This window comes from Pagrus pagrus (assembly GCF_965226575.1).
Source record: "Pagrus pagrus genome assembly, chromosome: 9".
NCBI lineage: Eukaryota > Metazoa > Chordata > Actinopteri > Spariformes > Sparidae > Pagrus > Pagrus pagrus.
This window is the reverse complement of record NC_140193.1, coordinates 29,509,911-29,537,629: the sequence shown is the minus strand read 5'-3', so window position 1 is coordinate 29,537,629 and position 27,719 is coordinate 29,509,911. Positions and strand designations below refer to the sequence as shown.

General features: G+C 40.8%; 1 protein-coding gene across 3 annotated transcripts in view; it reads right to left on the bottom strand.

The window, feature by feature from the left end:
• raph1a (Ras association (RalGDS/AF-6) and pleckstrin homology domains 1a) overlaps nucleotides 1-23,150 on the bottom strand; it is an 81,986-nt gene extending 58,836 nt beyond the window's left edge. For 2 of the 3 annotated variants that reach the window (XM_084362099.1, XM_084362101.1), the window contains exon 1: nucleotides 22,911-23,150. The gene's annotated coding sequence lies outside the window, so the exon portion shown is untranslated. Of the gene's footprint in view, nucleotides 1-3,942; nucleotides 4,008-22,910 lie in introns of those variants that run through there. The other variant, XM_084362100.1, reaches the window with a different exon arrangement.
• Nucleotides 23,151-27,719: the final 4,569 nt, after the last annotated feature.

Genomic DNA, 27,719 nt, shown 5'->3' with positions numbered 1-27,719 from the left:
TCCAATCCTTGCTTGCATAAGATCATTAGCAGCTCTCATATGATCAGTAGCTGATGGCTGAAACAACAAGAACAGTGTTGTTGGGACAAACACACAGTGTACTGCTCATGGGTACATCAGTACATCAGTGTTACTCATTGACCTTCCCATCACAGACCATGTAAACCAGTACCTGTCCAGCGACGAGCAACATCCCAAACCCAGACAGCTGACTGCAACATTCAATGCTGGCATTATTTAACTATTTGCTATTGTCAACACATCTTATAAAAAGGCTTGATGTAGCTTTTGGCCTTGTGCCATAGACCTTCATTGTTCGACCAGAAACTATTACATAACAAAAGTGTCCACTGTTAAGCCTGAAGGGCTTTACTAAGTAATAAAAAGATCAGACATGGATACAAACAATGGCTCTTCTGCTCATAATACCTCTAAGTGCACAGCTATGCAAGCCAAACACAGTTCCACTGAAGTTTGAAGATGGGTTGGCCATTCAAGGTTTCCCTCGAAGCAGTGGTGAAAACAGTGTTGAATAAAACGAAAATAAGAGTAAGAAAAAGCAAAGTAACAAGAAAACTGGATGCGACATCTACTGCATGTCTGTCCTGGGAGAGGGATCCTCCTCTGTGGCTCTTCCTGAGGTTTCTTCCATCTTTTTTCCCTGTTAAAAGGTTTTTTTTCAACATGGCAAGTTTTTCCTCACTCGAATCGAAGGTCTAAGGACAGAGGATGTCATTCGCTGTACGGATTGTAAAGCCCACTGAGGCAATTTGATTGTGATTTTGGGCTATATAAATAAATTTGATTTGATCTACAGTGCCAAAGTCAGGCCCCTTCCCGTAGACCTCATGGGACCTTATTTCCGAGTCAAGAAAGTCAGTTTCTCATTTATTAAGTAAAATATCATCTAATTTTTTTGTTAAACCGCTCAGAGGGAGGGAAACGGAAGGGGCGGGGCTTCCTCCATAAAAGAAGGAAGGGTGATTACATCACTGGTACCAGACGTGTTTGCCCCCACACAGTTACCATAGAGGTGAATGGGCAGACCACTAATTAACCTCTGGCTTCTCAGTTCGACATGTTATCAGTCTGGGTGATGGTATTTTGGTGTGCTGTCATTTAGCTGACGTTTCATGTGTTTTTGAAGGAACTGTTAGATTTATGGCCTGGAGCTTCAGTTTAACTTGTTAATAGTGTTTGTTTAACAGCTAAAGACTAGTTTATAACACAATTGGTAATCAAAGGAGCTTTGTGAATGTTTCATTTGAATATGTGCTATCCCCATTACATCAGTTATTATTAGTATTTTATCAGTAGTAGTTATTACTGTAGCTCTGTCAATCATCGTGGAGCAGCCTTGGATCAAAATAAAAGGAAGAGAGAAGGAATTACTTTACTTACAACTTTCTTTTTTTACCATGGTGAGAGTTTTCATTTGCAATCAGCCCTGTAAAGTATGCCTATAATCATGTTTGGATACTTTTTGGAGACCTACAGAAAATAAACAAATACTCCCATTAGGAAAAAAAAAAAGTCATGAGCCAATTCTTTGAAGTATGTTCTTTCATTCTGTAGAGGCATTTCTTCATGAAGAACACACGACATAGATATGTTGGTTTCAGTCTGCTCCTCCGTGTATCTCTCTCAATAGAACTGCCATCAGAATCTGGCACCAAATATGTTGGAATGATAATGTAGTGCTCCTTCTTTGTTTTATAGGTCCATTGTAGTTATACGGGACCTGTGTCATTGGGGGTTGCTATAGCAACAGAATATTTAAATAGAGGCAACTGACTGTGCCAGAACAATTTGCACTCTCCATGATCTGTTGTACTTCATGTGTCCTTTCTTGATGTGGTGAAGTTCAGTTGGACTCATGTGGTTCAACTCCACATTTCCTTCTCATTCCAGGAATTAAAAAAATATTTAAAGTAGTTCCTCAACCCGCTGTGTTGCAACCGATTACTTCACAGAAAAGTATTAGGAAGAATTAGCCAATAGCAGTGTTTCCAAACAGCTCGTGGTTGACCATCTGCCCTCTGTAAATAACTCTGAGGGGATTGGTGGGCTTAATGTCTTTGATTGTGGGTTAATCACAATCTCTTAGTTCTATAAATATTCTTCTGTGGTTGGTCCCTCCGAATGAATATCAATGACTCAGGGTTTCCCCAGTAACTTTGTGAATCATCTTTCCTGCAAATATTTATTTTGTGGTTTGTTAGTTTAGGCTTGTTTATTGAATTTGTCATCCAGGATTTAAAGTTAACAGCTAGATAATTGTACCACTCTGTTGGGTTGTACTAACTCTAAAAGTTCACTGGTTTTCATTTAAAGAATAGGAACAATTGGCAACCCAAGACCCCATTTTGGGTTGACCTTGTCCTCTTCAAAACTGGGCACAACTTCCCTGCCACAAACATATTGTCACTGCAGCATTTTTCTGGTTTTATAAAGCAATACATTTCACTAATTTCCACAAACTGTAATTATTATCCAACTCTTGTTTTAAAATATAATATCAGCTGAGAAATGGCTCACAATTCACTTTATTTCACTTTTTACCAGGTAACATTGAAAGCAGTGCTAGGTACTCCAGTTTACCTTAGTTTGAAATCTTCACCGACAGATTAAGTTCAAAATTGAACTGGGATCAAGTTCAAAATTGAACTTAATCTGCTGTCTTAACTTAGCAAGGATAGATATAGTGTTTGTACTAACGTGATATTGTCTTGTAGTTCTGCTTTGTGGTGTACCAAGCAATAGATTTTTCAAAATTTATTTTTTGGTCTATACTGCAGCATCACTTGATTTTCTGTGGAACAAGGCAAATAACTACAGTTGCAAAATTCTCAATAGACAGGTCTGGGATCAACTGATAGAACATTTACATGTATTTAATGAACCTCAAAAAGGTCAAATAGACAGTGGATTGGGAGCTTTAAGAAACCTAAGCATTGTTGGTGCAGTCAATAGCTTGTATGGAAGTTCAATTTGTCTAGTGGCAATCTCACATAAGTAACCAAACTCTGCCATTTTAAGATGGAGCTCCTGGAAAATATTACTGTTCATCTGTTCTTTCAGAATTTGATAACTTGGGTTGAGTTTTGAGTTTTTATAAACTTGCCAAACTTGGATTGTAAATGATCAAACCCTTTTTTAGGCCTGTGACTAACTATTGATGTCACTGTTCATTAATCTGCCAAGTATTCTATTAAAGTTTAATCAATCCATCGTTTGGTCTAAATGTCACAAAAGAGTGAAAAATGCCAACCACATTTTCCTTTGCAATCATAAAACATAGACAAATAGAAAATCCTCACATTGAAGAAGGTGGAGCCAGAGAACATTTGGCATTTTTATCTATAAATGATGCAACAACTGCAGTGAAACTGTTGCTCATTCTTTTATTACCAATAAGCAACTAAGCAACTTATTGTTGCAGCTCTACTCTCTTTACTTCTGAGCTAGCTAACCTCTCATGGTACATATATTCATATTTCAATTTTGAGGTAATCTCCTCCTTGTGAATAATATGTTTGTAATATGTTTGCTGAGGCTTTGTGATGCTGAAGCTTTGCTTCTCCTTCCCAGCAGATTTATGACTCCTCTGTTGCCCAACAGGCCGCATTAAAGGGTATTATGAAACAACATGGCCAGCCAATACAGAGGCTTTAAAATCTCGGACTGAAAACAACAGCTCTACCTCTCCAGTGTTTCACCCATAATGAGACTTGGAACCCTGATTTAAGAGGGCTGTACACTTAATATTGTGAATAATGTTTGACAATTAATTGTCAGAATAATTGGCCAACTGGGAAACTTTCAATTGAAACAATAAAGACATTGTTGCCCGCATTGCTTCAGCATTTAGATTTTTCAAACCATCAAGAAAAACAGTCAGAACAGTGTGCCAGTAAGAAGGTGACTAAGTTTGAAACTTACTGTGAAAATATTTTGGGCTGTATCCACGTAGCCCATGTGCAGGGAGGTTTGGGGGTTACCGAAAGTGAATTCCAGTATGCTCATTGTGACTCCAAATCTCTTCATTGTGTTGCAGCCCACACCATGATGCAGAGAGAGAGAGAGAGCGAGAGAGAGAGAGAGAGAGAGAGAGAGAGGGAGAGAGAGAGAGAGAGAGAGGGAGAGTAGATAACCCCCAACACAACACACCTTTTTAGACCATCCACCATGTCAGGCTGTTTAGTCTGACATTTTAAATCTGGTGCCACTTACTCCACAGTAAGTCTCCGATGCTGTAAATCACAGTTAATAGTGTTGAAATCATGAGCTGTCGTTACTGAAGCAAGCTTTGAAAACTGAACTCTTTGCTGCAAGTACATAACGGGTCAGGTGGGAATCAAACCTTTGACCCTGCCAGAGTCAATGCCATGCTGCTGTGCTGCAAGAAGTTATTACTGGTCTGCCTGGTAACCAGCTAACACACATACTCACATCCCATCTAATGCAGCACGGTCTACTGACACACACACACACACACACACACACACACACACACACACACACACACACACCCTTGGGTTAAATCTGCAGCCTGATTTGTTTTATTCAAATGGTGCACAAGCTGCCAGCACTGGAGGGCAGACAAATAGAAGAGAATAGAAGTGGTCCTGCTCTGTTGGCAGTGCAGTGTGGAGTTCAGTGGCAATGCTGTAAATCAAAAAGTGGAACTTAACTATGCAATTAATGTAAAGTGAGACCTTGTGCTAAGTGAGCAAAATTTAAATGACACCACAGTTTCACAATATCGATTTTGTAACTGTTGGGTGCAAAACATCTCCAAAACATAAACTTTTCAGGAAGTGAGTAGGAGTTCACGCTGAAAGTCATCAGTTAATGTGCTATGGCATTTCCTCCGTGTCCAAACAGGCATAGCAGGTTCTGGAAACTTTTGCTGACACACCAAATTTGTTCACAATATTTCTTCATCTAAGGTCACAGTCTATATGCATCTCTCTATAGACTAGAGTTCAGATTCTCTGCCCGAGCCCGAGCCTGAGCCCGAACTTGACCCGAACCGGCCCACGGGCCTGGTCGGGTCGATATTTCCCGCCACTATCCTCGGGCCGGGCTGGGCTGGGCCCTTGATCAAGCATTTGTGTTTTTTGTTTTTTTAAATCATTACTTTATTCATTTGCGATCCATTCCATTCTGAATAAACAAACAACGCAGTGTACATGCTTCGTCCTTGCTGCATTATTCATTAAGATAATTCTAAACAGATTTCTGTAGTTCAAACAACTCGGAGTTGTAGTTGAGAGCGTCAGTTATAACAGCCCACTGTAACGTGGGCTGGTGAAGGGGAAGGCGATGGTCCACTTTAGTGCGGGTGTCTCCGGGGAGCGGAAGTACACCTGCTCTTCTTCATCGTACAGGTTACATTACCCACTAAACAAAAGGAGGCATTGAATAACTCTGACTGTTACACCACGTATTAAAAAATTGTCGGGTTCAAATCGGACTCATAATTACAGTTAATGTGTCAGGCCGGGCCGGGCTCGGACACAACGTGCACGGGTTCGGGTAGGGTCGGGCCTGATTTTTTGGGCCCGATCAAAGCTCTACTATAGACTGACAAGAAAGCAGAAAATAAATTCTGATTCACATTAGTGCAACCAGGCTCAACACGGCTGGACACCAGACTGGGACTGAACACAGCCTCTAAGACTGACAGAGGTCAGTTTGAAGATACAGTACGGATAGGATTTACAGCGGCGCTGACCAGGAATATGACTTTGGGATGAGAAGATATGGCAGAAAGGGACAGGAAGTGGTAGAGGGCAACAATAGCATGTAGAACTTAAAGATTTTCACTTCTCACTAGAGGTCGACCGATAGTGGATTTTTAAAGGCCGATATAATAACGATAGTAAGGAGAAGGAAAAGGCAGATAGCCGATTAATCGGACGATATTAAATATATATATATACTTGCGGTCGTCGGAGGCTTCGAAGCCATCGGCAACTATCAGAGCCAAGTTCAGCTGATAATAATAGTTTGTGAAAGCTCCTATTGTCGACTCTTTTATGTTGAATTTTAAGTGTTTTGACTTAATGAGACAATTAAGCAAAATTTTTTTCGGTGAAAGAGAGAAACTTGAATTCAGAAGGCGTATGGTTGTATTTTTCTGTTTGGTCAGGAAATAGATGGAAAAACATTTCCCTTCTTCACTTTTTGTGAGCTAATTTTGTTTACTTATTTGACCAAACAGCAAACCTGCCACTTTAACATCTCCCCTCTGAATCTCAGGGGCTCTCTGCCTCTTTGCCTCTTGAGGTACAACGTGGTACTAAGAGACAGGATGGACTGGGGCTAGCTGGTTAGCATGCTAACTTCAGTAGACATCTCTGCAGCACAGTACATAGACGTCTTTGACATAGTGTCGACACTGTTGTTTCTTCACACTCTGTTGATAATGTTAGGCCATTTTTTGAATGTTTAATACTAAAATGCTGGCCATATTACAAATCGCTCCTTTAAAATATTAGTTTGATTACAGATGATTGATTGAAAACAATTCAATTAATTGAATTAATCAAAGTTCTAGGGAAACTGCAAAAAGTTCAAATTTGCTGCTTTTCCTTGTCTTCTATGGTGGCAAATGACATATCTTTGTGTGCTGTACTGCTGATCAGACAAAACAAGCAATTGGTATATTTAATTAGTTGAATTCGACAGTATGATCACCATCGTTCACTTTTTTATGACATTTTATAGACAAAACAATAATTGAGAACATAGTGCAACCCTGTGTGAATTGGCAGCTGAATCGATAATAATTGTAGTCCTCATATCAGCACAGCCTGAGTAAGGGCAAGGAACTTAAACCATTGTCCCTGGCAACGCCACAATATCAAGGATTAGCATAGCTACCCCCTGCTGTGATGACGGTGAGACACTGAAATCCGATGGGTGGCTGCTGATTGTGAAAGGATTTAGGAGTCCTGCAGTGCGGACACAGCAAAACTACCTGGTTTCAGAATGGCCTGCATTACTTTGCATTACCAAATCCTTCAAAACCAAGGCTGTTGTTAAAAGGTTTCCCTTTTAATCACTATTACGACAACTGCAGAATGAATGGAAGGTGCACACACACACACACAAACACACACACACACACACACACACACACACACACACACATACACACACACACACACACACACACACACACACACACACACACACACACACGTTTACTGCTGCTGCAGTAGTCGGTCGCACTGCAGAACTGTCAGGAACAATCGCAGCCCTCTACTTTGCTGCCTTGACACACACTCACACACACACACACGCACACACAGAGTGAACATGGCCTCATACATTCTATACAAGGTCAATGAGCTACTGGGTTAAACTGCGGTGAAGAGGAGGAAGGGGAAGGAGAGCAAGACAGAGAAAGATAGTAAGACTGACAAGGTTCACTGCATCTGTGACCGTATCCAGGACACACAGCACACATGATGGCAAAATGTAAAGATGGACCCTGCGTTGTCTGAACCAATCAAACACAGCAAGCCCTATTCCACATGATTATTTGATTAGATTCAGAAATACTCAAAGTCGCTGTTTGATTGAGCTTTTATTGTGAAGAATCCAATCTGATCTTTTCCTGATGTACAGAAGAACATATCGCTGTTTGCTGTTATGGCAGTCTGTTCAATGACAACATGGACTATACACTCAAAATCAACATTAAAAACATAGGAGGAGCCAAATTAATAGGCATAGAAGACAAATGATAAAGACATCAGGAAACAATATAAAGCTCTACTCCTGACTTGAACCAGGATGCACTGGCTGACTGACCCCATCTATGAGTTTCCTAGGGAGGTCACTAGGGAAACGATCATGGGTGATACTGTCGTAAGTAACAAAGTATCATAATAACTGATGTAACACAGTCAAGGCTTACGGTACAACACATTAGCTAATTGGACTAAGAAATGACAATAGTGTTGGGAGTATTCACATGGTAAAGTTGCTAACCCAGATCTTGAATGAATGATATGCCATACCAATCGCTCTAAGAACAATTAGCCTCCTGATACCATGGAAAAACGTTGGTTCCTGTTAAGTTATAGGACACACCGGGAGTCGCGACCACAATTCCCATGGGGTGTAGGAAAAGGCTGGATTAGATAATTAGCTAAAATTGTGAACTGACTTGACTGAAGCTAACACCAAAGTTGACTGATGACACAAGTTTCAAAGGCGTCTATGCGCTGGTTGCAAGAAATTCTGACTATTGAAATTTACTGGAAAAACACCTGCTTTTCTCAGAACTAAATATTTTCAAACCAAATGTATGCAATTAGTCCTTATTTATTTTAATATGTACCATATCTTGGTGGTAGTTCGACATTTTGGGCTTATTCACATTTCTTGCCGAGAGTTAGAAAATTGATGCTCTCGTGTCTGCCTTCTGGTCACATACCAGATGATACCAAATGGGTTAGGGTGTCCCAATTCCTGTTGGGATAGTGGGGTTGGGTGAAGTGTTAGGGCTACATGGACCTCCAACTAGAGGTCTGTCAGAGACACACTTCACACCAGGGTTATGAGAACTGTTTTACTGTATTACGCTCCTTTAAAATGAGCATAAAACAATCACTACAAGCTTGCTGATGTCTTGGTAGTTAACTACCTAGCTAGCTATTGTTACATTGTTATTGCCGATTTGTTCATGACGAGTCCTGCATTTTGACGTATTTTAATTTTGCATTGCCCCTTTTTGTGGCATATGATACCTGAAATTGAACCTAAGTTCAAAGGCAAAGTTGCTGGAGTTGGTGCAGTACAGACTGCTAATGGCAGCTAATGTTAGCTTGACTAATGGTGAGGTAATGAAGCAATGTCCATGCTTTTCTATCTCCATCACATAAATGGCAAATGGCATTGTGATAACACCAGGACAATAACACAGAAGAGAAATCACCACAGCTGAAGAAAGCACATTGAAAATGTAACTTCTAAATGCCATCAAAAAATTCTGATTACGTATTGAGTTCTTGAAGCACTGTTCCATTTTATAGGGGCAGATTTCAACCACTACCCTTTGTAACTCTGCTCTGAGGGGCACTTGAGAAATTAGGGTTAAGGGTAAAAACTGGAAATGGGATTGAGCCCAAGTATCAACAGTTTGTTTCAAACACCCACTACACTGCCGACATTAAACAACCCCACCAAAAAACCTCCAATAACAGACCAATTTTAGCTCCCATTACATGACGTTGGTTGAAGAGTAGAATTTTCCTTCAACACACACACACACAGTGACACCCAAACTATGAAAATGTAAAACTTTCCACTTCTGTCTGTCCTCACTTGAAACATTTATTGCCAGAAACAACATCTGCAGTAGGAACCAACGACAATCTTTTCAGCACAAGAGAGAAACAGAACAGAGTGAACGAATAATGACAGAAAGTGCTCTGTGACGGAATTTCTATATTTTTTTAACAAATTTGGAATTTGTGTATTAATGTTCATATGTTTCGTCTTTTAGAAGGACACACACACATTCACTGCAATGTTGAGTTTGTGATCTCTGAGCACTGCTTGTACAGCAGGAAAGGGAGAAATAGATGAGTAATAAGTCTAAAAACCTGCTCAGACACATAAACCCATTCACAGAAATGACACACACTTGTACAGAGTTATGGAGCTAATCGTATAATGACAGTGCAGAGAATGAGCAACTGAGCCTGACTCAGCAAAAAACCATCAGACCAACTCCAGTTCTAACAAGTCCTCAGCTTAGATGTGTCCCAGGCTGGCTTCACCTACCTGTCATAAAGAATTAAAGTACCCAAACCCACTAACCTCAGCCTCATATGCCTCCTACACACCCGCAGCATCAGTTGGTTGGGCCGATGGATGATGCCATCGTTGATTGTCTGACATTCATCAACTACCAAGTCCTGTTCCATCATAACATTGTGATGAAAAAGGGGAGAGCACAAACAAGAAGAAAAAAGGAAAAGAAGCTTGCTGCTGCTTAATGCACTAAATTAAAGACTCCATTTATTATTTTCTTATTAAACCAGCTGAGGTGAACCCAAGACACAACTACATTGTTACTTACATTGTTAGCAGCTGTATTTCTTTTCTGCGAGTGGCTGTTAGTGTGTTTCTCTCAATCGTGCCCATGTTATTTGAGTTTCTTCTGAGCATGAGACAAAGTCAGCCTGCTAAGTTACGAACATGTGCGGAGACGAAGACCCTTTTTAAAACCCGGCACAGGGATGTGTTTCTGCATATGACATCAGTCATGCAGGGTTGCGAGCGAGGACGTTACATTAAATTTGGACACAATGTTCATTCCTATGAAGGCTGCTCAGTGGCGTTTTGAAGGCCAAAAAGCTCGACTTCCCGGGTATGAAAATACCTGGATCTGCCATGTTGTGCGGCCCATAGTGCGTGCACACTAGAAACTTCTGCTGACCAGGACAACTTACTTCCTGTTTAGCGCCCAACTTCCTTGAATGGGGATAAAAGAGACTAGACTTTACAAATTTTATTGGACTGAATGGCATGAACTATGACAGTGAAACAGGTAATTTTGCAGTGGTTGTGACGCTCAAAAAAATGTATCTACCGTTTTACAGACGCTTCATTCACAATGTTAGCTTATGGGAAAAAGTCTTTTTGGGCTGCAGTGAATCACATGACAATGTAATTACACGATTTGGCCACGAACAAAACTGCCTTCAAGGCCTGGTGCTCTTCCTGGGGGCTTGGTTGTCAGAGTTGATCAAACTCAGAAACATAAAGTAACCCCCACCTGCCAACAATGATGTCATCATCAATTACAATGTTTCACTGTGGACCCTGTCATATGCCAGTTCAGTAGACATCATCCAAACCTATTCTAGACTGCAGATTTTCTTCAGCATTCAAATAGTTATGATGTTGTACTCATTTATAACCATTTTCTTAGTTAGAAAACACCCAAACTAGTACTGGTTGATATATATCATGATATTACATGGTGATATGAGACCATTAATCATCTTGGATTTTAGATTCCTTGATGTCATGATATGTCATAAATGTTGTCTTTTCCTGGTTTTAAAGGCTGCATTACAGTAGAGTGATGTCATTTTCTGAGCTAACCAGAATGTTTTACTTGTTCTTATACTTGCATTTACCCACGTAGTCATTATATCCACATTACTGATGATTATTGATCAAAAATATCATTGTATTCATTTACTGTGAACGTGCCAATAGTCATCCCTACAATATTGTCATAGCATTCAAGGTATTTGGTCAAAAATAGTCATATTTGATTTTCTCGTCAAGTCCAAGCATTAAGGAAATGCTTTTGGGGAGATTTCAAAAATATCAAGATCCATATAGCCTACAAATGTTGAAATAGTATTTGAAGGCCATGCCACCCAGCCCCAATCCAAGCCAACTGGACCTTTATAGGTAGACAGAAACAAATTCAGTCTGATGATCACACTGAACAGCCAACTGCTTCATCCAGCTACCAATACACGTCAGCTGAACTGTCATACAGATATCAAACCAAGACAAAAATATGACACTATGTAGCCACAGTCTATTGGAGCTGCTGGATAAATCTGGGTATGGAGTCACATGATCAGCTCTATAGGCCTATACTTGGCTGGTTTACCACAGGAGGAGGAAACATAAGCTGCACTGCTGAACAGGATCTGAATGCAGTGCAACTGTTTTCTCAAAGAGCTGAGGAGTTTTTGGGCTGACTTGCTGACAGACACCTACACAGTAATTGCTGAAGTAGGCGAGCATATTTCTTATTCACTTTCCATCCCCACATTTTTCCAAAACGGCCAGAGGATTTGAGCTGGCAACCCTCCATGTTAAGTCACAAGCCAACCACACAGACTTGACTCTGCAGTTACTACTGCAGTTTCCCCAACTAACAAGTCAATTATGTAGATTAATTTCTGTATCTCTGTGGGCGACAGTAAAGATACTGCCATGAGTGGTGTGAGTCTGAATCTTGACCTCTGTCACAGCCGATCCCGTCTCACAGCTCAGCAGCACTCCGCTCCATACAGAGAGAGAGAGCCTCACAGAATAAATCCACATCGATACTGTTTTGATTCACACTGGGACAAAAGTCAGCAGACAGAAAGAAGGCTCACATACTTTCCATCTCCACTGGAGAGCTGTCTGGATATAGAAGGTATCTGTGGTTTGGTCTGGACTAAGTTCACGTGTGAGTGTGCGTGTTTTCATGTATGAAAGAGCCAGCACAGAAAAACAGTAGCTGTTCCAGGCGTACTCCAAGCCATAACATTAACACACATCCAACCACACACACACACACACACACACACATCCAACCACACACACACACACACACACACACACACACACACACACACACCCAACCACACACACACACACGCACACACGCACACCCAACCACACACACACACACACACACACAGGTTCAATGCCTGTACTTTTCTCTCTTAGTATGAGCAATGGAAAACAGACAGGCTTACAGTATCAACAGCTTCTTCAAGCCAACGCACACCCACACACACACACTCACAACTTACTGTGTCAACAGTTACTTCAAACCAGGCTGACCAACCAACCGACAAACCCCAAACACACTCTCACTTTGTTTCGCCCTCTCACACACATAAACACACCACCACACACACACTTTATAAAAACATCATTTCCTTTAAACGTCAAAGACACACACATTGAAGGTTATGTGGCAGAGCTCAAGACATAATCTGCTCTTCTGTGACTTGTTTTATTTCTTTGTACTATAATGTCAGACTAACGGGCCAAAAATCAGCTAACTTTGCCCTTTCCATTGGTAATCATGCTACCAGGGGATTATCTGTTTGGGTCCAGGTTCGGCTCTTCTTTTCAACAACATTTTTATTGTCATGGTTTGTCTTTTTTAGAACCACGGAGATAACATTTTTGAGGCAGATGCTGATATCGACTATTTGAGACTTAAAAGCTTTGACAATGTATTTGTCTTTAAAATGAACACAACATAAGCAAAGCACAGAATAAATAAAAACAAAATAAACAACAACAAAATGGATAATCCACCAACAGCATGAAAAACCACAGCTGGCATGGCAACTGGTAACATGCTAGCTAACCGAGAACATGCTCGTAATGTCACATTAACTCTCTCAGCTAGCTAGCATGCTAACATTTAGTTGGCAACAAGCTAGTTAGGGCAGTTCAAGTAAAGTATTTCTACAATTAACTCCTGTATCATTACTGTTGACAAGCATGCTTCTTTAGTGGAGCTGTTTGTACTCCAGGAGGTTCAATGAAACAGAGCTAATAAGCTACAAGGGCTTCCTCCATTTTGGACTGTCTGTTCAAAAGTAAAGGCTGTCAAATTACAATCCATTACATTCTTCTTCTTCTTCTTCTTCTTCTTCTTCTTCTTCAGTTGTAAAATTTGCTGTTGGAAATTAAAAATGTCAGCGCCCTCTAGTGGACTGTGCCATTTCTGTGCTTGAATTTCTTGTTGCTAATTGGCCAATGTATGTGTCAGTATCAATATTTCTATGGTAAGTTAATAACAGTTGATATAAACATTCCAACAGTCTATAAATTAGCTCCACCTCAGCCCGTTACAGCATTAACATTTGTCTGACACGTTTGTAATATTAGGTAATGGATTTTTGTTTAGATTGTGGCATTACTACCTTTCATCAACTACAATGTATTTTTTCCTTCAATTTGAATCTCAAGTGAAGGATCTTCCTCAACTGCTATGGCAGAATATTCATGGAGAGTATACAGAGGGGAACGCAGTCAGCCTCCATTCAACACAGTCAAAATGACAGTCCTGATCCCCAGCTGCACAGCCTGCTCCTGGATCTCCATGAGAGCCGGGGTACATAGACACAGAAAGACAAAGAGAGAGAGGGAAGGAGCGAAAAAGTGCCTTGGCAAGAGTTATGCAGCTGAGGAAAAACACGAAAGGGAAAAATAAAAGAATAGAAAAAAAAAAACAGAAAAGAAGAAATGAGATTAAATTTTCCAAGAACGAGGGCTGTGCAGTACCACAGCAACAGCAGCCAGAGTGACTCTACATCTGTCTGGAATTAAAGAGAGACAGAGACAGACAGTGCTGCTGCTGCTGCTGCTGGTTGAAAACTGTTTGAACTTCGCTGCTTTCTTCAAAATGAAGATGAAGGGAGTCTGTACAGAATCCTGTCCAAAGCTTCCTGCCACAACAGATCCACACACAGACACTGAAGGGAAATACTGAAATCAAAGTAAAGCCATCATGCTGTTATGTTCAGAAGATATATTTTCTCAATGCAGAACTGTCAAATAAATCTTTTCTTAAATCTGTTTTTAACAATTGGACAAATAATATTAATTTAAGTTCGATAATGAAATGACACAGACATGAGGAAACACAGCATTAACACAACCTTACTGCTGAATGTTCAAATGCTGGCTGGGTATCAAATCTCCATTTCTTTGGTAACAACTGAACTGTGTCCAGTCATGTGTTATCGGCTAATATTGGCCCATCACAGATGGATGTATGTGTATATGTTGTCCAATATGCCCTGATATGAAAACTTTTTGTGCAGAAAAATGATGTGAGGGATAATTTATAATTATTAAAATTCCAGTCAATCCATTTTTTTTTTTTGCCTCTGTTCCATATGTACCCTTGTCACATGTGTTATAACCACATCTGAGGGATCCTTGATCCTTGACGTTATATCGATATCAGAATTTTTTTAAATCCCCAATAACGGGTTCAAAATCGTCCCTAAAAATCAGTTGGGTTCTTGTTTACACACTCTTTGATCATATCCTCTGTCGGTTCTTGATTTAAATCAAAACTTTACGTTCTTGTACATCAGTTATAACATCTTCTCTGTTCTCTGTTTGAGTATCTAGAAGTCTTTTTTTGTCTTTTGATCTGTTCGCCTGTGTTTTTGCTGGCTGTATGATAAGCTGACTGGATTTTTATAGTGACGACTGAACCCACCAGTGAAACATCCAGTTCTTTTAGTTTGTTTTCCCAGATTTCCTTGTTCTTAACCACGTCACCGAGACTATTACAGGAATGTTCTTCAGACCAGCACCAGCTTTCTAAATGGCATCCCTGACCTCTGGACCCTGATGGGTTTCTGAGGGTTTCCCTGGTGCACATACCACAGAAATAGTATCATAGAACCAGTGAAATCCTATCACCTATGTACAAACATTTTAAAATACTATGTAGTGAACGCACCACCAGGCTCTTTCATTGTTCTGCTGTTTGTTCCCGATGTTTAGTTTACAGAGCAGTTAACTAAGAGGAGACAGAGGAAACTTGAGTACTGTTACCTCATCTGGATACTCCATTAATAGTGTGTTTGTCACTGTGTGTGTGTGTGTGTCTTCACGCACACCCACCCACTCACACACAAACATACACACAGGCTGAGTCATTGCATTCAGCTGCCAGCTGCCTGTTTCAACAACAAACAGCAGAAAAAGCATTCATTGTTATCAGTGCGCACGCACACAGACACACATGCAGATCAACATTAATATGAGAGAGAGGGGACACGAGATACAGATGCTAATCACACACTCAACCACACAGCTGGTATCACAGTCGAGTTCAGTCTATACAGAAAGCACAGACATGTTGTGTGTTTGAAAGAAGACTGTGTGACCTCAACATGTCCTGAAACGACTTTAAACAATAAGAATCACTTATTTACTCACTGCTTTCTGACCTTCTTGTGCATTGTATGATAACAGTTTTATAATAATAAATTAACTTTAATGCATTCATTACTGCACAGCTAAGCTTAACACCTTTCACTGGTGTCCTGATGATGATGATTTTCATGTAATGCTATTTACCTGTGTTGGATTTCAACTTCATTAAAAAATTAAACAGCTTCTTTGTTCAGCTTCTACTCAAGCTTTCCTTTAATATTTAATCCAATATCTAATCTCAACCCGACTGAAACTAGGCCATTTTTATTATACATGTGAATATGGCTGTTAATCTACCGAGGCTAGACAGCTGGTTCAGGCTCAGGAGACTCCATCAAGGTGCTTTAGTTATCTGTGTCACCCACACTGATGGCTCTGAAACGCTGAGCCAGAACCAACAGCTTCTAAGCAGTCAGAATTTCGAGAGAATTTTGACATGTTTTTTTTTCTTTTTTTACTGGTTTGCAGAAATACAAATGGTATAAGTTAGTAGACACATGGGCAACAGAAGATGTGATGGATAATTGCAAAAAACCCTCAGTGTGCTTGGTCAGGGCATTCTCCAGTACAAAGGTTACCTTAGTCCATTAAAATAAGAGAACAATTGGTTGGCAGTACGGGGAAAATGACTAACCCTTAACACCTTATTAACACAACTAAAAGTCCTACACCCCCAGCTGCTGCAATACAGTCGACCCTCGATGGGTATATTAATTAAATATCAGAAACACCTCTAAATGCAATAATCACACATAACACTATAAAATTCAAAAATACCACAAACAGCCACCAAAATGAGCATAAAGTTGAATGAAGATCTCTCTAAAACAGTTTCAACAGATACTGAACATTAAAACCTTAGGGAGGAGGGAGCAGTTACTGCTGTTGTATTCAGCTAAATTCGTTTTAACTAGGCCACCTAATAAACTGGTAACTGAGTGTATTTGTGCAGCAGTCTCTACTGGTGACAACTGATTTTTGGAAGTCAAAATGATAATAAAGACAACATGCAATCAAATTCACCAAGACAGATACTCCCAATGAATATTAAAGTAATGACGGGCAATAATGAAAATCATTGAATGAAACAGTATGTAGCATTTGAGCCATACTAGCCATCCTGCATTAGACTGGTTAGCCATGAAGCCTTGAGGCCCTAACACACCAGACTTACAGTTGGCCATCGGCCAATGTCAGGACCGTCGGTGAGCATGGTGGCCCTGGTTGTTGCGATGTGTCCCACATCATTGGCACTAGTCAGCCCTTGTCTGCAGCTTTCAAATCAGTGCACGAGAAGAGAAACAGACAAAGAAAGGGAAAGCCCATTGAGCCTGGTGCTGCAGTATCCGTGATTTCACCCATTTAGTGCAGTTTCTCCTAATTTTTCTTTGTCGCCTCTTTGCTAGTGCCATTTGCAACTATCTCCCAGATATATTCTCGATTAGAGGTGGATATATTAGTGAGGGTGGTGTGAAAATGCAAACGCTGCTTCATTAAACCACAATTGGTATATCCGCAGTCCTGAGTCTTCCAGCTTCCCTTTAGGAATGACGAATATAGACTAATTCCACCTGGTGGTATTCAGAGTTAGTTCCTCTCACGCAGTTGGCTGTCAGCTGTAGTCTTTGCGGTGTGATCAAGTGTAGCTATTCGTCGAGACACAGGTGATGTGAGGCGACGCCACAGTCAGCCTTCATCGCAGCTAGTTCTTTGATATAGGTTTGCCGTGTCTGGGCCCTTCAGTTAATCTGCCCAGAATGTCTTGCAACCCTTACCATAGCATCGCAATAAGCAGATAAGCACTCTACATCACTGCCAACCAGACAAACTGGTCACAGTCCAACAGACACAGCCATGGATGACACACACACTCTACACACACACACACACACCATCTCATATTTCATGCTCCAATGTTTAATGTGTGAGTGTCTCTGCAGGTTTAGCACTGACGCAGCAAAACAGACTGCACTATAGACTACTACACAGTAGTGCTGCATTACACTATAGTGTACTTAACAGCTTCAAACACTCTACTGTAGGTGAGAGCTATTTACATATATGTGTTCCAGTTCACACAGAGACACATGTTTTCTATCTGATTTAAAGTAATAGTCATGTGAAATGTGTGAAGACATTAGTTTCACACATGCTTTCTTACAGTGATGACTGTTTCGTGCATTAAACTCATGGCTTTGTAGGGGCCCAATGTTAAATCTCGAGTGTCTGAGCCTTCTTGAATGCACCAAGGTTGAAAAGTGTCATAACAGTCCTTTTTCACAACTGTTACATACTCAGAGGGTGCAACCAAATAAAAGATGTTTAAATAAGAAAGCGAGGCCTGGAGTGTCCCTCTGAAGCAGAGCTGCTCTGTAGCTCCTTCACACCCTCTCTGTCTGTCTCACCCCTGGGACAAGGAGGAATTTCCTGAGAAAAGGAGGGATGACTTTTCCATACACTTGGCGAAAAGAGACGCACAAAGAGAGACAGAGAGGGAGAAGAAAACAACATCAGATGGTGACCTGGGTTGACCTCTCGCAGCCACCAGTGAGAATCTTCTGACAAACTGCAGCAGAGCAGCTGATACAGATGTAACCAGTGCAGTGAGTCTGATGTTTACAAGATGGCTGCAGAGCTGCCAGAGGAAGAACACAAGACCCGCATGGTCTCTTCATGCTCGCAGGCCAGCCTGGAAATACAGATGTACAATTCCCACAGCAGTCATGTATTTAAGTGTCTGAGCATAGCTGGGGATTGAACTGAATATTCATATTACCTTGACTGTGACTGTATTATCACTAATATCTTGATCTGTGGCTGAATCTTCATTTCATGTCAACAACTCGGACATTTTGATATTTCCAGTGTATTAGTGGATGTAAAAGGCCTGAAGGTGACAGACAACAGTACATAAAGGTTCATTAGACTATTTTGTGTCCTAATTCTGTACTACATACTTACTCTTAGCAGGTGGTCTTTATGTTGTGTGTTATGTTGGAAAAATGACAAAACATGATGCTCCAATCAGCTATTCATATTAATAAACACTTTTCACATTTTCCCACATACAAACAGGAAATGGATGAGCTGTAGGAGAATCTCACAAACAAAAATAACGTTTAGTTTGTTTTAGAAGTTCAACTGTCTTTGACATTCCAGTCACACTTTGATTGACGTTGGCTCATCACATTTCCTGTTTGTGTGAAACTGATTGTTTTTTACTCTATACTAGAAAAAAAACTGTTCACTATAAAATCTTAGTACACACACTACATATAATTAGTATGTAGTATGTATTAATATCTACTGCAAATTTTGATGCTGCATTCAAATTCAAATGAGGTCAATTTTAGTGTTCACTGGAGAGTCTGTACGAGTCCATACTGAGGTTAATGACTTTGTCTGTAGAGTTTTCCTGAAAGCTCTGAGTTCACAACTTGTGACGTGTTTGATCATGTGATGATGTTTTGAGAACTGGCAGACGCCATGCGATGGAAGTTAATTTTTCACTGGATGGGTAGTTTAACTACCAATAGACAAGTAGTTTTTTTTAACATATCATTATTAACTTTATGTTGATTACTCAAAGTAATGGCTATATAATGTAATGACACTATCCGGTTTACATTGTTCTCTTATGATCCTCGCTTTCACTGTGCTACCCTGTCTGCCACAGGGCACAACATCTCTGGGATAATTGAAGGCCAGTCAGGCTGGCAACATTTCTATCTGCTTTCATGTCTCCATTATAGACTAACTGAATGAATAAACTGACATTATGTCCTGTGTTGTTAGTAGTCGCTACTATGAGGAAAACTTAAACAGCCTGGTTGTCTTTGCAACAGTTGTGACAACAGTAATGCCACTTGGAATCGCTGGGGGGGTAAAGTTGTCTGTTTCCACTTTAATATATTGTAGTTGTTAGTCCCATGGAGTTTATTTCATCAATATGGCACTGAAATACAACGTATAGGTTGCTGTTGCCTTGCATATGGCAGATATGTTGGTCACATATATAATGTCCACGACTACCCATGTTGTAACCACCAGGACAACTGTTCCATTTGACAACAGCATAGCAAAACTTAAGTGGTTTTGAGATAACCTGTCCTGAGCTGCCGGTGGTGTTTTAAAAACTCTACTGTATCACCATGAGGGGAGTGCGAATACTAACAGCAAATTGTAATGCAGTCAGTCCAGTTGCCACGATATCTTGAAGCACAGTGGACGGACTAGCATTGTCATCTTTAGGAGCAGAAGTAACCAGATATCTCTAGAAACTTGTCAAAGCACACTATTACTACATCATAATAGATCAGCTTCAAATTCCATCAGGATATCTCTGATGATTCACCTTCTTATTAGTGATAACCAGCTGCTTAAATGACATCAATGTGAAGAACAGAACACCTATGACAACTCAAACACAATCAAAAGATAATGCCCCACTGCTAGATCAGCATGAGATGGGTCATTGGGAGGAGGAACACCATGGGGTGAGCAGTGAAGGATACTGAATCAGTAAACCAGGACCCTGCTGGTCTCAGACGTGAAGCTCAGACTAACTGGCTGGTTGGATACAGTCAGAGCAGCCTTCAGTTGAAGTAGGGCAGCAGGGATTTTTATACTCCAGTTAACCCTCAGCACTACTGCGAGATAGTGCCCCACTTTGCTGCACGCAAGTGTGTTATAGAGGTGGGACGTCTCAAGCCTGTCCGAATGATTACTCTTAGCCTCTGATGGGTCTGGTTGCAGACAACAGTGTTGAGAGAGGATTTGATTGTAAGTACATTATGTTCAAACACAGTAATAAACGCTGGAAGAGACATTGTTTGAAAAATTCTGCTTTGTTTAAAATCACACTTCAAATCACCATGCAGTTCTATGGGATGGATAAAAATGTGTTTATTTCATGTGCTCTTGTGTACAAGGATATGTATTAATGCACGGAAAGATTTATTCTCCGTACCCATTTCCCCTTTTCAAAGGCCACAGAGAGGTCAAAGCCTATTCCAGTTTGCTTTGGACAAAAGGCAGAGAAATATATTCAAGGGCCACTTTCAATGGAAAGAGCAAACATTCTCACCTACAACCTCTAAAATTAATGAATTTCCATCAGGGAGGGTCAGGCTAGGTATATACAATCTCAAGATTTCTTTGGTGCTGACCTAAATGTGTCTGTTCTACATTGAAGAACTGCCAGGTACTGAAAGCTGCCTTCAAATCTCTGGTTACTTATTCACACATCAGATAATTCCTGAGTTAACTTTGTGCAAATGTAGCATTTGAGAACTCTGGTCCTTTGGGTAAATGAATGAAATTGGCGAAAATTCCATATTTAAACATCCCCAAGTAAGATCTTTAAAATTACCACTTAAAGGTTTCATTTGAAAGAAATTAAAGAAAGAAAGAAGTAGCTCAAGACCTACAGGGGGCACTATGACCGCAAACTGCTGCTCACTATACTGGACCTGCTACTCTTTGGTGTAGCTATCTGTGTGGTAGTGGGCTTCTTAGCTAACTGGAGTCTGCCAGCACTGCGGTCAACAGGGCTCGGCTCTATTGGGCCTAGCTGCCTTCCAGTGAACACGGCCGGACACCAGACTGGGACTCAACACAGCCTCAGGTAGATTTGAAGACAGAGGATACAGTACAGAAGCGTGTTTTACGATGAGTTAATGAGGAAATTAAACTCATCTCAGTTTGGTAAAAGAGAGAAACTTCAATTCAGGTGGCGGACAGTTGTATTTTTTCTGTTTAGTAAAGAAAACGTGTAAAAATATTTCCTTTCTTGACATTTTACTTATTAGAAAAAGTAGCAAACTCGCCACTTTTACATCCCCCAGCTGAAACTACAGGGGCTATCAGACTGTCACCTCTTGAGGTACAAAGTGGTATTAGGAGACGGAACTGGCCAGGGCTAGCTGGTTAGCATGCTACCTTCAGTAGACATCTCTGAAACACAGTCCATCGATGCCTCTGACATCCTAAAAATTGTCCATTTAAATATGAACCGTTCAACATTTCAACAGTGTGGAAGGTTCTGAAACAACACCAGACCCTGGAGAGGGTTCTGTTGCATCCATACTGATTCAGTATCCATCATGCATCCAATCCAAGACTGTTATCCCAATATAACAAAGTGATCTAATAAACCCTGATGCTCAGTGTGGCTGAATAATCACAACTCATAATGTTGACACAGAGACAGGTCTGCCAGCAGGAAGACAGACAGGCTCACCTTCTAGAAGTGAGGCAGTGAGACAGTGTACAGTACACTGTGGCTGGAGGACAAGAGGGTGAGACAGGCTGACCAGCAGGAAGAGAGACAGACAGACAGACAGACAGATGGCAGGCCTGCATGTCTGATGATGCTGAATTCTAAATGATTCTTAAATGAGGCTCGAGGCTAAACTGTGGCCTGGCTGCTCATTCAATACAACACAATGAAAGATACAAACAGGACACAGCGATGACATCATACACATACAGGCTCACGTCAGTGCAATTAACGCCTGATTAATGAATAAGACATTTTGTATGTCAGTCAGTTGTGTGGCAGCTGCGGGGAACACGCCCATGGCTGTGTAACGCTATATGAATGCCACGCCTTGCTTGTGTCAGCTCAGCACGCCTGGCCTCCGAGCTGCAGCGCTCAACGCAAATACTCCGGCTGGAGAGGCGCTGTCAGCCGGCTGCTGCTGCCCGGCCGACCTGCGCATCCAGGCCGGGAGTGTGCGCTCTGCAGGCCCTGCGGCGATTAATACGGCGCCGCAAAAACACACATGCACAATGAGAAACGGCGCTTACGGCCACAGACCAAGCCTGCGTGTGCGCGTGCATATGCAGCAGCAGCAGCCACTGGAATGAATTCAGTGAATCAGAGCCGCTTTTCTGTGGAGCTAGTCGTTTTCTCTGTCACCCCCACCCCTCTCCTTTCTCTGCGTACACATGCAGCCGCTGACGGGATTAATTGGCTTTTATTCCAGCGGATGTTAATTAACGGCTCTGCTCACCGTTTGTCACAGCACCAAGCTGCAGTGTCGGGCTTTTAACCGCGACCAGGTTTATCCCAGACAGCAAAAACAGCGAGAGGAAGAGAAAGCGGGTTGAATGTGGTGGGATAGAGATGCGTTTAGGTGAAGGGGAATTGGGCTACTTACCGTGCGGATCCAGGGAGATTTCTGGGAGAAAAAACCGCAGCCAGCAGCGGGAAGACAGAGGAGAGGTGTCCGGCGGGGAGCCCCGCGGCGTGACGGCCAAAGCTTCGTCGGGATATCTGCCGGTTTATTCCCGGTTTTCACCGACTCCGCTTTCCCAGATATCCCAGATTTCCCTGATTTCCCCTGCTGCCACACTGAATCCCAACACACTGGCGTCAAGCTAGAGGCAGGCGAAGTGGAGGACTTCCGGGCGAGACTTTCACAATAAACCATCATCACTGCTGTATGAAACCAGCAACTGTTATTTGGCAAAAGAAATAAAAGAAATGTATTTGATGACATTCATTGTCATAAAATAAACCCCCCAGACTCTTCGAATAACGCCATTTTCATTTGTTTAGATGTATTTATATTGTAAGCCTACATTTGAATATTATTATATAACTAAATTATAATAGGCTACTTTTAACATCATGTTGCTGTGCATCAAGCTCAGATTTGTCTTGTGTACCACAGTGTACCATTCCATACTTCCCTTCATTTGTCTCTGTGCAACACATCCTTATATTATAATTGTCACTACAGTAATATCCTTCAGATGCTTTTCTTAATTGGTTGATTGAAAAGCCTCACTGATTCATCAACTCTGTACTGCGTCCTGCATTGTCATGTGCATTTCCAGATGAATGGACCTCAATGGAGCCAGATGAAATAAAAGAATTAAAAATGTCCTATCCCAATCATAATATCACAATCCTTCATATTTATGGCGAGGTTCAACCAGCATGCTGAGACGATAACAGTCCAGAGGCTAATTTATTAAAATGACAAACCCTTTTGGGGGACAAGGTAAGCTGGTTGATGGTTTCAAATTCGTTGTTTATTGTGAAGCTGATATCGTTCCACTTCCGGTCTTCTAGAGTCAGACTTGACACACCTACACACACACACACACACACACACACACACACACACACGCACACACTCTCTCTCTCTCTCTCTCTCTCTCTCTCTCTCTCTACACCGGATCCCCAAATCTCTGTCGGGAACGCGCAGGGCATGGATACGCGCTCCCGGTGCCTTGTTTCCTGTCCTGCCCAACCCAGAAATCAGCCTCAACCAATCAGCCTGATGAGGTCATTCTATCCTATTCTATTCTATCCTATTCTATCCTATTCTATTCTATCCTATTCTATCCTATTCTATTCTAAATTGTAGCATATCGTTTCATTAGAGGCTATTATATAGATCTAGTATGTTTTTATATATAGGTTAGATGAGTTTCTCATCTTCTCTCTGTCTCTCTTTCTATCACTCTCTCTCTCTTGCTCTCTCTGTCTGTCTCTCTGGCGCTCTCTCTCTCTCTCTCTCTCTCTCTCTCTCTCTGGCTCTCTCTGTGTGTCTCTCTCTGTAAGTCAGTACCTTGTTCAGTGTTTAAGCTGCTTTTTACACCAAAGTCTGACCTCTAGTGGTCTGAGGCTGCCAGTGTAGTTAACAGTAGTAGTAGCCAGCCATCTGTTCCCTGCCTCCCTCATGGATAATGCATTTGATTTGTTGTCCATAAAGGGAGTTGTGAACATTAGGCTGTTGTATAAAATAACATTTTTATGTCATTTGATCAAATTAGGAATGAGTTTGCCCTACCAGCACATCATTTATTCCGTTATTCAGTTAGTAATTTATTCAGTTTATATGAAGTCAGTTTACTCAGTTTCTCTTTTTAAAGCTTTTCAAATATGTCCCCTGAGGTTATCTGTGACACAGAACAAGCTCCTGCTGGCCTTGATCATATATTTTGGTCATGTCACAAGCTGATAGCATTCTGGTCCTTTATATTTAAAGTTTATTCAGACATTGTATGTCGGACAATTGAACCGTGCCCTTTTCTTGGACTATCATGTACCATCAGAAGATTTTAACCTGACAAACCACAGTTAAGCAGAACAGCCTACTCAGCCCTTTTGGCTTGGAATCTCATTCTTTCATGCATCTTCTCAAAACAGAAAAAAAGATATAAAAAATAGTGTTGTGTGGATGCCTTTCATTTTCCACTTCTTTTTTAATTTCTCTTCATCTTTCCCTCTAAGTAAATATGGTGAACACATATTAAAAAGTTTCAGGGTTATATATTATATGTTGTGTTGTGTTCTGTATCATTGTGTGTGTGTGTGTGTGTGTGTGTGTGTGTGTGTTCTCAGCAGTCTATGGAGTAGATTGTTTGCCATTTTGTTTGTTTTATTTTGTTTATATTTTCTCTTTTATTTATTTAATATGTCTGAGTCATCTCTGCTGTTTATGTAAACTGCATATGAATGAAAAACTCAATGAAATACACTGACCAAAACAAAATAGCATGCTTTGACATGTAGGACAGTACAGCAAAATGCAAAGTAAGCAGGATCAGTTCAACTCTAATCAATACTGGTATAAAACAAAATAATTACAAAAACAGGCTATTCTGAGTATCATATAAATATTTCAAACTCAAAATATTCTTTGGTGCATACATTAATTTTGTATCAGTTTAATATTAGTACCTGTTTGTTTTCATTCCCCCCCCCCAAAAGGTATCATCTATAAATCAATATGCATCTAGAAATATTATCAATCAATAATAATAATTATATGTTTATCATATAATAATGTCAACAGCAGGTCATTTGTTCTGGAGGTGTCCATTTTCCACATTACACTTGTGTGAGTTGTTTATAGAACCGGGATGACAAGTCATGACGTCGTGAAACCCTGCTCATACACGTCTTTGACTGAGATTTAACGTGAGCACAGAGAAACTTTCCTCCTCCAGCAGTTGGAAGTGAAACAGCATTTTGATGTCAGAGTCTGCACAGACATTGTTCTGTCTGCACATTGAAGCTCAAACCAAACCACATGTTTGAGGGGAGGGGTCATTTTCTCCGGCTGCATTCTAAGAGTGTTGGACGACTGGCATCACTCATGGCACAGTTATGAAATAGAATCCATTAACTCTCAACATTACATATTACTGTAACATTGATGCACCGGTATATAGAGTGGTGTAGGGATGACATATTTTTGTAGGCTAACCCAGAAGTGAGCATCACCCTGGTTCCCTTCACAAAAAAGATTTTTTTATTGAATTTTGGAACATCACTGAAAATAATCTCTGTGACAAACACACGTTTATGATCTGACACATTTTGTTCATCAATATAATCTTCCCAGATGAACACCACTTTGTGATTTTTGAAGCCCAACTTAAATCTCCAGCAGTATAAAGCTAATGTTAGCCCATAAACAGACAACATCACAGTCACATGACTTAAACGTCACCACCACTAAGCAACTTCCTACACAATTATTATACATGTTTTCTATAAACTGATCAATGTACGTAAGTAAGTTGTAATGTCAGAGTTAGAATAGTTTGTAACTAAACCTCTGTAGTCTCATTTAGACACTTGTTAGCAAGCACTAACCGTTTTTAACACACGGAAGAGATTTATAATTAAACTGTGGGACATTTAATGATGTATTTTATGTCCTTGAGCGAAACGCGTAAATATCTTCAGCCTGTGGTAACCACACACCTTATTTCAGGCATTTAACTGAAAACCAAGTCTACAAACTCACAGACTTTGCGTCGAGGGAACCAGAAGTGCTCAAATGCTAACTGATTTCCAGGTTTCTAGGACTACACTCTGTATAGGCTGTATTTGATTTCCACTGTCAATGCCAGCAATGTAACAATTGTACACTTGTATGTGTTGAGGTATCCTACAGCAGAACAAGGCAGACAGCAGAGAGGAAGGAAGAGGAGGTGATACAAGCTGCAGCCAGAAACCACAGATGAACACACCATTTGTGTGTGCATGTGCATGTGCACATTTGCTTTGCTTTGCACTGAGGAGGTGGGGATAATAGTCATTGTTGCCATAACCTCATTGGTGTTGACCTTTTTCCCTGGAAATGTATATGAAAGTAATTCACATCAAAACATTCAACCACCTGTGCAGCTCAGCACAGCTTTAATTCACCTTGATGTTTCAGTACAAAGAGACGTGTCAAACAAATACGTCATTTTTCCATCATTTCAAAACCCAACACTGAGTGTGAGGAGCTACAGGTTGTACAAGCAGACAGACACAGAGGTGGGCGGACATATATCTGGAGGCGCAGTCAGTTGAAGAGGGACGCTCCCTGTGGTTTACAAATAACTGAAGGGTAAAGGAATTAAAATTTTCCACCCAGTCGTCCTCTGTTGAACAGAAAGCCTTTAAATCAAAAAAAAAATATCAGCATGACGTATCTCAGTTCCTTGATCACCCAACAGCCCATATTGTTATCTCAACCTATCAGGACAATCATTTATTTGTGCGAAGCAGTCAGGTGATTTATTTATTTTTTTTGCCTTTATTGGTTGAAAAAAAAAGGACAAAAAACTTAAGAAGGCTGTTGCTGTAGGCATACTGACTGGAAATATCACAAACTGGCATGGTTCATCACAACCAGGACAGGAAGGCTCTACAGCGGGTGAATGAAACCACCTAGAACATCACTGTTACCATCTACAGAGCATCAGTGACATCAGTGAAGTGAGATGTCTGCACAGAGCCGCCAAAAGGATACTAACATACTAACACCCACCCAGCCACAGTCTGTTCACCCTGCTGCCATCTGACAAAAGATACAGAAGTATCCACTGCCAACTTTTTTCCTCAGGCTGTGAGACTCCTGAACTGATTGTCAACACTCCATGTTTAAAATTTGATTTGATTTTCTAGTGTTGCATAAAGGGACTACAATTTATGTTTTGTTACAGAATGCTGT